The 14,488-nt window shown below is 41.6% G+C and overlaps 1 long non-coding RNA gene across 1 annotated transcript in view; it reads left to right on the plus strand.

Moving 5' to 3' along the window:
• The first annotated feature begins 12 nt into the window (after positions 1-12).
• The window catches only part of LOC309392357, a 65,603-nt gene continuing 51,127 nt past the window's right edge, over positions 13-14,488 (plus strand). Inside the window, exons 1-3 of the long non-coding RNA XR_014175429.1 lie at positions 13-57; positions 1,593-1,764; positions 2,350-2,445. This is a non-coding gene — a long non-coding RNA (uncharacterized lncRNA). The remainder of the gene's footprint in view (positions 58-1,592; positions 1,765-2,349; positions 2,446-14,488) is intronic.

Consider the following 14,488-nt stretch of genomic DNA (forward strand, 5'->3'; position numbering starts at 1 on the left):
TCTTCTTCTTCGGAAGGACGGATTTTGTGGCGCTTTGAGGGCTCGGCGAGAGCTTCGGTGGGAGAAGATACGGGGTCTTGTTTTTAGCTGAAACGGAAAGAGAAAGCGAAGGGTGCATCCTTTTTAGAATAAGGTTATTTTAGGCTGGTAGGGAAAGATCCGAAATCTGGAGAAGGGATATACGCTCCGGGAATTTGCCCGATTGAATGGTAACCGCTATAAAGAGCATGCGGTGCGTAGCTGCGTAGGCTGTGCAGTAGTACTATTAGTAGTAGTATTCTTTAGAATAGAATAGAAAATAGAAAAGAATAGAATGGAATAGGAATAGGATGGAATAGGAATAGAATATGGAAGAGAAGAGAATAACAAGAGTTGAAACGGACCTTAATTTAATCTGTGAATCCATTCCTGGTGATGTGGGTTAAGTCCAAAGTGGATGAGTTTGAATTTTTTAAAAAACCAGATAGCTATGCCGCTTGAGAGATTGCGGGAATTACAGTATGGGATTGCTGAGGCTCTGAATGAAGCAGATGATAACAGGGCTCCCTTGAAAAGTGTTAGGCATTTTGCTGGACCACCTTCTAATGATAATCAGTGCACAAAATGTTTCATTATATAATAGTAATAATAATAATAATAATCATCATCATCATCATCATCATCATCTATTTCTAGACCGCACCCTTTCCTAGGAAGGACTCGGGGCGGTGTACAGTCATGTTAAAACCATATACAAATACATAGACATGAACGTAGACGTAGACATAGACGTAAACGTACACACGTAATATACTGTAAACGTAATATACTGTACACACGTGCCTATCTGCAAAGTGAACACTGGTAATAGTGCACTGTTGGAAGAGCTGAAGGACCAGGCTGGGAACAGATCATAATGGAGAAAAAAATCTACAGCTGATTTTTGACTTACAGTCATTCATTTAATGACCGTTCAAAGTTACAACAGCACTGAAAAAAGTGACTTATTACTGTTTTCACCTGTGTGTTGCAGCATCCCCTTAGTCAATTGATCAAAATGTGGACACTTAGCAACTGGCAGGTATGGTGATGGTTGCAGTGTCCCAGGGTCATGTGATCCCCTTTTGTGACCTGGAAAGCAAAGTCAATGAAAGCCAGTTTCATTTAACAACCATGTTACTAACTTAACTACAGTAATTCACTTAACAACTGTGGCAAGAAAGGTTGTAAAATGGGGCAAACTCACTTAACTGTCTTGCTTGGCAGTGGAAATTTTGGCTTCAATAGTGGTTGTAAGCCAAGGACTAACTTACTAAGAGTTGACCTTGCCTGACACATAATCATATAGAAACAACTAAAGACTTGCCTTTATACTGCCATGGATGTACTTGTCTTTATGATCAAACACCTAGGAAATATTTCTCAGATGTTGAAGTCAACATTCCTCCCAATTCTATAATTAAAATAAATTGAAAACCCTATATTGCACCGACATGTTCTGATCAAAAGGACCTCACTTCAGATTATCAGAAAATAATGAAAAGGCATAAGCCTGTTTAGTCATGCTTAAAGTTTACCTATTTTTTCTTCTTAATAATGGGATTGCAATTCAGGTTGGGCTCTATACCCCTTCCAGCCTTGGATAAACTCTTCATGTCTAGTCCCTGGTAGTACAGTTTGTAACGGTGTGAAGAATTCTTGGAGTCAAGCTCAACTCTGCGATATGTCCATATAATTTTCTTGATAAGAATACAAAAGAACATGCTGTTGCCTTCTAGAATACAGGTAGTCAATTTACAACAGTTCATTTCATGACTGTTCAAAGTTACAACAGTAACTTTAAAAAAAATGAATTATGACCGTTTTCACACTTACGGCCTGTGAAGCATCCCCATGATCATGTGATCAAAATTCAGATGCTTGGCAAATGGTTCATACTTATTACCTTTGCCGTGTCCTAAGGTCATGTGATCCCCTTTTTCAACTTAGTGACAAGCAAAGTCAATGGGGAAGCAAGATTCTCTTAATAACTGGGTTACTAACTTATCAACTGCAGTGATTCACTTAACAATTTTGGCAAGGAAGGTTGTAAAATGGGGCAAAACTCACTTAACAAATGTCTGAACAGCAGAAATGTTGGGCTAAATTGTGGTCATAAGTCAAGGACTATCTGTGCTTTTTTTACTTCCTTGTTTAGCTTACAACCCTTAGATTTCCTAGTAGTCATCCAAGTGCTAACTTGGTCTGACTCGATTTAGGTTTTCAAGTTCAGCCATGGAAGTAACTGAATGAACATGACCTATGCAGTATAATGTATTGATATACTTTATTGATATCCCACCTTTCATTGAGTTCATCTTATCCTTACAGCATCCACCTGTAGGTTTGGCTGAGAGAGACTGACTCGTCTGAAGCCACTCACTGATCTGATACTACATTACTGTTGGTATGCTACATTATGTTAAGGTAGGCATAGCAGTGCTTGAATGTATTGCATAAGAATGTATAATGCAAGAACGTGCAGGCTGAAGCATAAAGCTCACTAGATGGTTTGTCTTTGAGTTTCATCTGCTTAGAAGCTAGACGACAACCAGGTATTTATTTATTATTATAAATAGCATCCTTTCATTTGCCCTATTCTGAGATATTTGTATAAATGATAGGAAAGTCTAAATATAAATAGTGACAGTCTGAATCCTTTGAAAGGACTTTTGTTCTGCAGGAAACAACTTTATTCAAATTTTAACCTGCTTTATTATCTTATAAGTAATCCAAGGCAGTAAACAGTGTATTTTTCAGAGTATAAAACACACAGGAGTATAAGATGCACCAAGGTTTTGAAGAGGCAAATTAAAAAAAAAAGTTTTTGCACTCTGCAAACCTTCCAAAAAAGGCCCATTTTTTGCAAAAACAGGCTTTTTTTTTTTTTTCCAAAAAAGGGCATGAATAGCCTTAGGAGGCTTATAGAGTGCTCCTGTGGGTGCAAAATTGAGCAACAAACTGCCTTTTTTTTGCTTATTCCTACCCCCCCAGCCCCCAGGACCTCTCTGAAAGTTTCCTAAAAGTTATGCACGGCCATTTTGGTGAAGGGGGTGGGTTTCAGGACGCCAAAAAATGCTGTATTCAGTGTATAAGATGCACCCACATTTTCAGTGTCTTTTTTGAAAGAAAAATACTCTGAAAAATATGGTATATAATAATCTTTCCTTTTTTTCTCACCCCTCAACAACAATCGTTTGAGGTGGGATGGGCTGGGACAGACTGATCCAAGGTTGTCAGCTGACTTTCATGGCTAAGGCAGGACTAGAAATCACAGTTTCCTGGTTTCTAGCCTGATGCCTTAACCACTACACCAAATTGTCTCTCCATTTTTATATATGTATGATATTTCATATCCAGGCTATATCACATTGAGCTTTTTAAGAGCTAGATAAATAAAAATTAATGTAGTGCAAATTAGTGATTTTTGGTTTGCATATGCTTTTAAAAATGTCGAAAAGTGTTCTGAACATGGTTGTATTTCTGTTTAGTTTTTTATAATGCTTCTCTATATCTTTTAAAGTATACTTTGTTGGATTGCTTAAAAATTATGAAGAGCACTGTTCTCTATAAGACATATATGAAACGGTATAGGGTTTCCTGCCTAGGCAGGGGCTTGGACTAGAAGACCTCCAAGGTCCCTTCCAACTCTTCTATTGTATTGTATATATATTGCTATATTGATGTTAGGGGTGTGTGTGTGTGTGTGTGTTTGTTGGTGTGTGTGTAGGAGTGGTTATTGCTTTAGAAACACTGCATAAGTCTTACCCATTGGATACAAAGAGTCTTTAATTGGGTCTTGGGTCTTTAATTGCTATCCAGTCCTAACCAACCACACCAACATTAACCCTGCTTTAGAATAATGGATCATTGATCTTATGCAGTCGAGGGAACCTGATAGCGTGACACACCCAGAATTGGAATTTAAGAATATGTTTAATGCCATTAAGAATTATAGGTGAGCTTAATGGAATGTGTGTTGTACTGGAAGAGCTGAGGTACTGTGTGGGAAGCAATTTCATCAGGAACTTTCTTGTACATTAAGGGGGAGAGGATGTTTTCAAAAGAGAATGTATTTCAGTTCATCCTGAAGTTTGAGATACGATGTAGCCAGAAAAAGAGTTCTGTTTCTCTTCCTATACCAGCCTGCCTTCTCTCTCCGTATGCGTATCGAGGCCCCTTTCTAAGTCTGAACTGTGGTGGGGGCATATCTAAGGAGAGAAAGGCCTTTTTAGTCACCACACCTAGCTATGAAATTCTTTGCCCACAGGAGCTAAACATCTTCTATTTTGCTAAGGAAGACATTTGTTCTGCACTCAATTTAAATTTGAGAAAGAATGTTATGCCTCTCCTTGTTCTAAAAAACTTACTTTTTCCTAATAGTGTCTTAGTTTCATTTCACTGGGGCATTGATTTTAAAGTCAGGCAGCCTTCCTGAACAGTGCATAAAAAAGAAAGGACATTTTGGTTTTCCTGGGCTACAGTAAATATAGTCCAGCCAAAATAGCTCTCTTGATTCTCTACAGAAATATGGGTTGATCCCCATTTTTTTTTTGTTTATCTTCTTTGACCAGTTTACCTACACTTTCAAAGATTTCTTTTCAGGAGCCAATTCTATACTGAACTCCAGACTTGTGTGACTACAGCTGTTAATCATAGTGGATGACTCGAAAGCAGAGGAATCTTTGTTGTCACTATGATAACTTGGCATAGAGGCGTGTAAATTAAAGCCAGTTATACAACCTGCTTTTATACTGGCAGACAGAAACCTTTCCAGTGTTCTGAGTGTATGATCTAAAAGTAACTATGGTGTAGGGGGAAGTGCATGGTGGAAGATAATAAAAACAAGTTTCTGTTCTGAAACAATTGAGGATTTATATTGGATTTTTCTAATGTGCCATTTCTGTCTTGATTTGGATAGTGTAGAAAGCAACTGAGTACCATGTTAAATTTCGTAGCTTCTCCCAATCCTAAATACCTTGTACTTTTGCTCTATCACTTTAAACACTTCTTACATTTCTATTCCCCTTTTCTTTTTTCAAGTAAGGAATTAAGGTTGTTTCTTTTATCAAACAGCAGTCCTTGTTCTCAAGGGTAACTTTATAAAATAAAAAATAAAACCAAGAGAAGATCTGAAAACAGAAAGACAAGCTCGCCAATGGTTCCCCTATGTATAATGATCAGAAAAGTTGAAATGAAAGACTTCATCGTCTTTTTACTTACTTATAATATGTAAGTATTGTATTCAATATGTAAGATTGAGTTTGAAGTAGAATTGTGTACAAATGATGGACATGTCATTGATAAAATGTGTAAACCTTTGTTGAAATTTGAGACAGAAGAAGTGAAAGAATGTACAATAAAATGGGATAATTTTTTGGGTTATGATATACAAATGGTACAATGGGAAAATATCTTGTTGAAAGGTTTGAAATTTATGTTATGTTTAATCTTAAAGGAAATATACCAAAGGTATTTTTTTTCAAGAGGCAACTGGACTTTCAGGTTTTTCTTTGAAGATGTTTTTTTCAGCTGAAGAAGCTTCTTGGATGAGAAGTGAAACATCTTCAAAGAAAAACCTGGAAGTCCAGTTGCCTCTTGAAAAAAACACATTTGGGACAAGCATGACCTAGAGGAAATATTTATAAAATGATGTACCATTGGTATATGACATCAGAGAAATTATCTAGACTGTATAAATATACTTAGAATTTATGCTGGAAATGTGAACAACATGAAGGAATATTTTAATGTGTACGGTTATACATGGAAAAAAAAAGGATTCAAATACATGCACTATTTCTTAAGTTTTAAAGACTAATGCACAATCAAAACCAAAGATTTTTGTTTTGGAACTGATGGATAAATAGCTAGAAAAAAGTCACGGAACTTTGTTTTTTATATAATAACACCAATGAGATTATTATATAAATAACAGAATAACAGAGTTCGAAGGGACCTTGAAAATCTTCTAGTCTAATCCAACCCCCTGCTCAGGAAGGAAACCCTAGATACCATTTCAGACAAATCTTTTAATCTCTTAAAGTGATGTTAAAAACTTCCAATGTTGGAGCATCCACAACTTCTGAAAGCAAGTAATTCCACTGATTAATTGTTCTGTGTAACTATGCTCAAAACTGGAAAAGTTTGGCAGTATCCACACTGGAGAAATGGTTGGTGATGATGATGGAATTTGCAGAGATTGCTAAACTGACTTCTTTCATTATAGAAAAGATGACATATACACTTCTTGCTGACTGGATAAACATATTATATGTCATTACAAAGTAGAAAAAATAACCAAGAGCTGATAGCCTAAAACTACAGAACATTGTAGAAGCACAAGTGTTAAAACATTTCTTTCTCATGGTATTATGACAGTGAAAATTCCACAGAGCTATTTTCTTAGAGAACCTTTTTAGTTGTAATGTGACTAGTACTTACAACATGCTAGACATCCATACTATATATGTTATAAAGTATGTTATGATACTACGCATACTTACTTTTAGTCTACTGGTTTCTAATTGGGATGCTTTGAAGTGGGGAATTTAAATTCTATTTCTCATATTTAGCATAATAAGCATTCCTCAAATAGTCAATCATAAAACCACAAACAAAGATTTCCCATACCAACATAAATCTACGTTCTGCAAAAACCTGTTATCAAATTTCTGTTCCTTTCTGCTATTAGGGATTCTCTGGCTCTTTTCATGAATGGATGAACTTAATTCAGCAAGATCGTTCCAGATTTGGATATAGACTGATAAACATGCTGGAAATCTCATGAATAAATGCATTGGAATTTTAGATGGCAATGTGTATTATATCACTTTCAAATATATTAAATCAGTGCTGCTATATTTGGGGGCCTTTGTGTCAGGTCTGCCCCAAAGGCCTCTCCCAATGAGGCCACTAAAGAATTGATGCTCATTCAACTGGGAAGTGGAATGTGGATTCCTGCCAGTCTTTGCACTAACATAGAAATTAACTTTCATTAACCATGGCAATAGAAATTTCCCCACTGCTGCATGTTTATATGTGAAATATGAGAATATACATTTTAGAAGAAACAATGAGGCAATGTTGCACACTTTTCACTTGATTCTACTTGTCATTCACATGCCTTCATAATTTTTTAAAAACTTACTTGACAAGATAACCAACAGATATTTGGTTGTATTTTATAGGGGGGGGGGGAATCATCCATCATCCATTCAGTTCTCTTAAGAATAGTCTCCAGCTTTAAACTTGCTTAATATTCTTGTGGTTCCAATTTTGAACCATTCCAATATATTGGAATGTTGCAAAATGATTGTATTTGTAAAGGTTTCTGTGGGACCTTGGACTGGCCTTACTTATGAGCTACACAAACGAAGTCAATATGATAATTTATCTTAAAGTCACACAGACGTCTTAGCAAACTCTGGACTTTGATGCCCTGTTCAGAAAGAACTCAGAGGAATCAAATGAAAATTCTTTTGATATGTAATGTATTCTATAGTTTTTAAGAGTGGATGATGCATACCATGGTTTTAATTTCAAAAGCAAGATAGCAAACACTTAAAGATAGTGCAGTGCTAAATGTAGTTCATTAAATGTTAATGAATAGAATACTCCTGGTACGAGAGCATAGGTTCCAGTCTGTATTGTATTAAGCACTTAATATCAATATGGCTTCTATTCAGGAAGGCTATTTGAGCATATAGAGCTGCTCAAGAGCCTTACTTATGTGAGCATCAAGCAGGGAAGCTTCCCAAGCTTTTTGTGCTTTCAGTGAATAAGGGATGGGGTAGAGGAGGATGGGAGATTGATAAGCCCTGAAAAAACAGAGGTTATCTTTGGTGTGAACTTTGGACGGATGGACTTCTGACTTATTAATATTTGTCACACTTGCCTTCTATCTTCTTCATACCGTAGTAACTAAATTATCTCATTTTATCCCCACAATAACCCTGTAAAGTAAGTAAGGCTGAGATCAGTAAGTGTGGTGGCCTTGAAAGAGGTGACCTGGCTAAATTATTCTAGTTCAAATCTCTGCCAGTCCCATGAAATAAAATGGCATCAGAGCAAACCTAAATTAATATAACACTGATGCTCAGATGGAATCAGTCCCAATATATAGCCTGCCTCAATATGCAGTGAAATGGGCATCTTTTTTGAGTAAGACTCCATAGAAAAAGGCACTGTTTTTTCCCAGGATACTTACTACCTTCCCAAGCTTCAGTGTTGAACCAAAAGTCTAGAAAGCATTTACTATTAATTTCACCCTGCTTTTATGTATTCTTTTCAACTGAATGCAGTGTATTATCAGTACACATGATAATGTACTATATTGTTACAGGTAAACGTTGCCTTAAATTAGGGATGAGTTGCCTTAAACTCATAAGAGATTGTTGTAGTTCTTAGAGTGTCCATTTGAAGAATTTGAAGCCTCTGATGATTTGAGGGTTGGGTTTTTGGGATTGTCTTAGAAAATGTTGTTATTGTCTTATTAGTTGACTGCTGGAATAGTCAATTTTTTAAAAAGATTTTGTTTGCATATTGATCCTAGCCAAGCTTGTTTACCATTGTTGTCTGAATAAAGCTGAGTTAATTGAGTTCCAGTACCATTTCTGTGCAAAAGAATGTAGACTGGATTTAGGAATGGGATAAGAATGAATGAACCATTAAAGGAAAAATGTGTGTGTGTGTGTGTGTGGGAGGGAAATATTACTCAGTCTTGAAAAAACATGAAAATGTAAGACAGACACACACAAAACCCTAATTTTTTTAATGTATTTAGTCTAAATCAAGTACCAAAAAACTCGGGATGCTGTCAAAATTGATGTCAGCCCTTTAAAGTAGGCAAGATCAAGAAACAGGCATGGCAGGGATGCCAGGAATTCTCTTTATTTATATTGAGTGGATTAACAGGGACCTGAACGTTGTAATCATTTTCTGAAATTTATTTTTCTCCCTTTCTAAGGCCGGGTCTACCGTGTTTCCCCGAAAATAAGACATGTCCTGAAAATAAGACCATGCCAGATTTTCAGGGTGGGCAAATAAGACCATGCCAGATTTTCAGGGTGGGCAAATAAGACCATGCCAGATTTTCAGGGTGGGCAAAAATATAAGCCCCCCCAAAATAAGCCCTAGTGAAGGGGTGGGTTTAGCCAGAACAGGGGGTAGCCCTTCCCTTCCCCGGTCACCTTGAGAGCTCCTTGGTTCCTTAATCAGATCAGCTGGGCCGCTCCATTCACAAAACAGCTGATTTGCGGGTGTCACTCAGGGCTCTGCCTCCAGCAACGCTGGTCACTTTTGTAGCCAATTGCAGCTGCAAAAGAAACCGGAGGCCAAGCAACACAACCCAAATGCCTCATGCCCTCCTTACCTAACGGTGACAGTCACAGCAGGCAATTCCGTCCACAGAACAGGAAAGGAAGGCATGGAAATCAATACACCTGGGACATCGGAAGAAGCCTGGTGAGGAGACGCCACTGCTGATGTGCAGGGAATCCTCACCCCCTGCAGATGTTCCTTTCAAAGAAGAGTTTCACCAGGATGAAGGCGACACAAACACCACCTTCTGTTAGGGTTCTAAATACCATGCAGAAATAAATCATTGTCCAAGGCAAAACATCCTTAAAGGTGCAATTTATTCCGCAGGCATGTTAGCACGGCTATGGAAATTCCAACTCTGGAAGTACATCCTCTGGGTTCACCCAGTTGAAAGTTCATGATCTCTCCCCACACCCACAAATCCATCACATGTTCCAATCATCATCTTCCACGCTGGCATGTACACCCATCTTCTTCCGGCCAGGTGTCGAGATGCGAAGACAAGAGATGACCTTGGCTTCTACAAAAGAATGTCAACAATCCATTCTACAATCCTACTCCTTTCTATTCCCCCCTCCCAACTACTACACTATTGAAACAGCATAGAAAATTATAAGAAAGTGTGGCAGGCCAAAGATCCTAAAAAGAATATAACTACAGGCCTGACAGGCGGCCTCTCCTCAAAAGAAAAACGTTTCCTGCAAAGAGAATAACATAAAAGTTAACATAACAAAATTAACCACCTTTTCTCCACCCAGGGGAACCCCTTGACTTCTCGGGAAACTTCCCATTGACTTGCTTTACTAACTTCTCCACTTTTAGGTTCCCACTGTTCACCCAATTAGCTTCAGACCAAGGGTAGCCCTTCCAATGCACTAAGTACTGTAAGCAACCCCTATTCAGCCTGAAATCTACAATTTTTTCCACCTCAGATTGTGTTTCCTCTTCCATCACTAAAGGAGGAGATTGAGCTTGGGTGGATGCTCTTCTGTTAGACCCAATTACTGGTTTCAACAAGCTACAATGAAACTCTGGGTCAATTTCCCCTAGACTTCTGGGTAGACTGAGTTGAACTGTAACTGGGTTAACTATCTTCACTATTGGGAATGGACCTAGAAATTTTGGACCCAATTCCTTGCTAAGCATTTCTAATCTTATGTATTTGGTAGATACAAAAACATTGTCCCCCACACGGTAGGGGTTTTGGAGCGAGCGATGTTGATCATCTTGCTTCTGGTAGGCTTCTGCCGCAACTACTAGAGCCTTCTTCGTATTCTCCCATCCTTTCTTTAGCATGTCCATCCATTCACTCAAAGACATGAAAGAAGGAGGTTCTCTAGGCAACTCAGGCATTGCAACCACTTCCATGCCACTGGTAATCTGGAAACCCGCTAATCCTCTGCTGCTGTGGACCGCATCGTTGTACGCCACTTCGGCAAAGGGTAGCAAGTCCGACCAGTTGTCGTGCTGATAGTCCACAAAACACCTGATGTATCGTTCCACCGCCGCATTGGCTCCCTCTGCTGCGCCGTTTATGCTGGGATGAACCTCTGAGCTCAGTTCTTGTGTGGACCCAATGGATCTCAGGACCTCTCTCCAGAACTTGGTTGTGAACTGGACTCCGCGGTCTGAAATGATCCTCTTGGGTACTCCGTGCAGGTGATAAATGCGTTTCACAAACATTTTCGCTAATTCGTTTGCGGATGGCAATCCCAAGCAAGCAATGAAGTGTGCCTGCTTAGAAAACAAATCAATAACAGTCCAAATTACTTTATGCCCACTGCTGTCTGGGAGTTCCATGATGAAGTCCATTGCGACCTCTTCCCATGGCCGTTTAGGGCTCTCTGCTGCAGGTGCTATAGGTTCTGGGCTCTTGGATTCAATCATCCACGGCTGGCCTTGTTCCTCCTCCGAGGCCTCCCCCTTGGTAGGACTCTTCGTCACCTGAAGTTGAGGGTCCTCTTCCAGAGGTCGGTTGGGCATTTCCCCCTCCGAGGCCTCCCCCTTAGTTGGACTCTTTGTCACCTTCAGTTGGGGATCCTCCTCCAGAGATTGTTTGCCCTTTTCCTCTTCCAAGGCCTCCCCCTTGGTAGGACACTTCATCACTTTAAGTTGGGGATCCTCTTCCAGAGGCTGTTGGCCCAGATGACTTTTCTGTGCAGGCATCTGGGGCCCTCTCTTAACCACCGTGGCAATTGGTACACACGTTTGTTCTTCGGCAATTCCCTCCTCCGAGGCCTCCCCCTTGGTAGGACTCTTTGTCACCTTAAGCTGGGGATCCTCTTCCAGAGGTCGTTTGCCCAGATGACTTTTCTGTGCAGGCATCTGGGGCCCTCTCTTAACCACCGTGGCGACTGGTACACACATTTGTTCTTTGGCAATTCCCTCCTCCGAGGCCTCCCCCTTGGTAGGACTCTTCGTCACCATAAGTTGGGGATCCTCTTCCAGAGGTCGTTTAGACTTTTCCCCCTCTGAGGCCTCCCCCTTAGTTGGACTCTTTGTCACCTTAAGTTGGGGATCCTCCTCCGGAAATTGTCTGCCCTTTTCCTCTTCTGAGGCCTCCCCCTTGGTAGGACACTTCCTCACCTTAAGTTGGGGATCCTCTTCCAGAGGTTGTTGGCCCAGATGACTCTTCTGTGGTGGCATCTGGGACCCTTTCTTTAACGCCGTGGTGGTTGGTGCGCACGTTTGTGACATTGGGGCTGGAGCCAAGCACTCTGACGCTCTGTGGCCAAGTTGACAACAATGGTGGCATTTAATTGGGCCCCACGAGGAATGGAACCTAGTTACATCTCTAAACTCAGGAACCGTTTCATCACACTGCCTTGCTCTCCAACTTGCAGCTGCCCCCTTGGTAAACCCTTCTTCCATGGTGGAGATTGCTTCTCTGTAGGAAGGTGGAGTAAGAACCTTTTGGGGCATTGCAGATGCACCTTGTCCCGCTTCCCATCTTGCAGGCCTGGCTTTGGTAATCCCTTCTTCCATGTTGGTGATTGCTACTCTGTAGGAAGGTGGGGTAAGAACCACTTGGGGCCTTGCAGGTGCACATTTTCCCGCCATCCACAATGCAGGCCTCTGTTTGGTAATCCCTTCTTCCATGGAGATTTCTTCTCTGTAGGAAGGTCTGGTAAGAACCTTTTTGGGCCTTGCAGGGGAGACTGGAACAGGGGGGGAGGTCAATCCCTCGGTTGGCCACTGCCCAGCTTTCTGCCATGGTGCCATCTGCTGAGGGAGGGCAGGTGCCCACTGGCATCCCTCCCATCCATGACCTGGGGTTAAGACCCATCCCGGGGTTGCCTGCTTCCCAGGTTGCAGCTCAACCAATGATGGCTGGCTAGGGGGTTTTACGTGCCAAGGACCCTCCTGCTGGCTTGGAGGAGTTATGGGCCAAGTAGGTGCCCTCTGCTGGCTTGGAACATTTCCCCATGCTGATGGCAAAGGTGTTGGTAAGTAGCATCTCTTCCATCCAAGTCCTGGGAGGAAAGCCCAATTTACTGCCCAATTTTCTTCATTTACTGGTTGCAGCCCCATTTGTGGTGGCTTACAAGTGACAGATGCTGGAAAAATCCCTTCTTCCTGTCTTCTTTGAAATTCCCATTTTGAAAGGGAATCTTTCTCCCAGCTAGTTGCAGGGTGATAAGCCATTTCATTTATTGCCGTCTGGAAGGAGCCCAAACCTCTGTTCTAGGGGTTGTTTTTTTCCCCAAGCCTTGCTTCCAAGCTGGGGGGAAGGAGGGGGAGCATGCACTCACAATTTGATGAAGAAGTACGTCTGCGACCTTCCTTCGTCTTGTTGTGTCTCCTCCTGCATTCCTCCTGATGCAATTAAACTGGAAGCAGCATTCCATTGCCTTTGAAGTTCCTCACTCAGCTTCTTATCACCAAAAGCTTCTCATTTATTCTTCGCTGATATTTACGCTGTCCCGGTCAGCATTGGGAATGCCGAGACCTCATAATAATAATAATAATAATAATTTTTATTTGATTAGCCGCAACCCTCTCCCGAAGGACTCGGGGCGGCGTACAATCAAAAACAGATAAAATACAGATAAAGACAAACATACATACATAAAAACAAAGACATATACATGTGCATGGAAGGAGGTAGACTCATAAGTGAAAGACAATTAAAAACACAATTTAAAATCCCATTAAATAAAATTACTGAATTAAAAAACCCATCAGGAGCGTTATGAAGTTAAGGTTGAGCCAGGCCAGCTATTTGGAAAAGGTGGGTCTTGAGCTTTACACAGAAGGAGCGGAGGTCAGTAGTGGTCCTAATATCCGGGGGGAGGTCATTCCACAGCGCTGGGCCCGCCACAGAGAAGGCTCTGCTCCTAGGCGCCGCCCCATGGCACTGTTTAGTGGACGGCACCTGGAGAAGTCCCTCTCTGTGCGAGCGAATAGGCCGTAGGGATGTATGGGGCAGAATATGATCCCGCAGATAACTAGGTCCTGAGCCATGGAGCGCTTTAAAGATCGTAATCAGGACCTTGAAACGCACCCGATAGACCACAGGAAGCCAGTGCAGCTCGCGCAGGAGAGGTGTCACATGGGAGTACTTAGTACTCCCCATAATCACCTGCGCGGCCGCATTCTGGACCAACTGCAGTCTCCGAGTGCATTTCAAGGGAAGCCCCATGTAGAGAGCGTTACAGTAGTCCAGGCGAGACGTCACCAGCGCATGGGTGACTCTGCGCAGGGCGTCCCGGTCCAATAGGGGGCGCAATTGGCGCACCAGGCGAACCTGGTGGAACGCCCCCCTGGCCACGGCTGTCACATGTTCATCCATGGACAGCCTGGCATCCAGGAGGACGCCCAAATTGCGCGCCCGCTCCACGGGGGCGAGTTGAATGCCCCCAATGGCCAGAGATGGAATTATCTGGTTGAACCGGGGGGCTGGAACCCACAGCCACTCCGTCTTGGAAGGGTTGAGCCTGAGTCGGTTGTCATCCATCCAGACCCGTACGGCTTCCACACACCGGGACATCACTTCGACGGCCTCGTTGGGGTGGTTCGGGGTGCAAATGTACAGCTGAGTATCATCAGCGTACAGATGATATCCCACCCCGAAACCACGGATGATCTCACCCAGCGGCTTCATGTATGTGTTGAACAGGAGTGGCGAGAGGACCAACCCCTGTGGCAC

Source organism: Natrix helvetica, assembly GCF_964273705.1.
Source record: "Natrix helvetica genome assembly, chromosome: 5".
NCBI lineage: Eukaryota > Metazoa > Chordata > Lepidosauria > Squamata > Natricidae > Natrix > Natrix helvetica.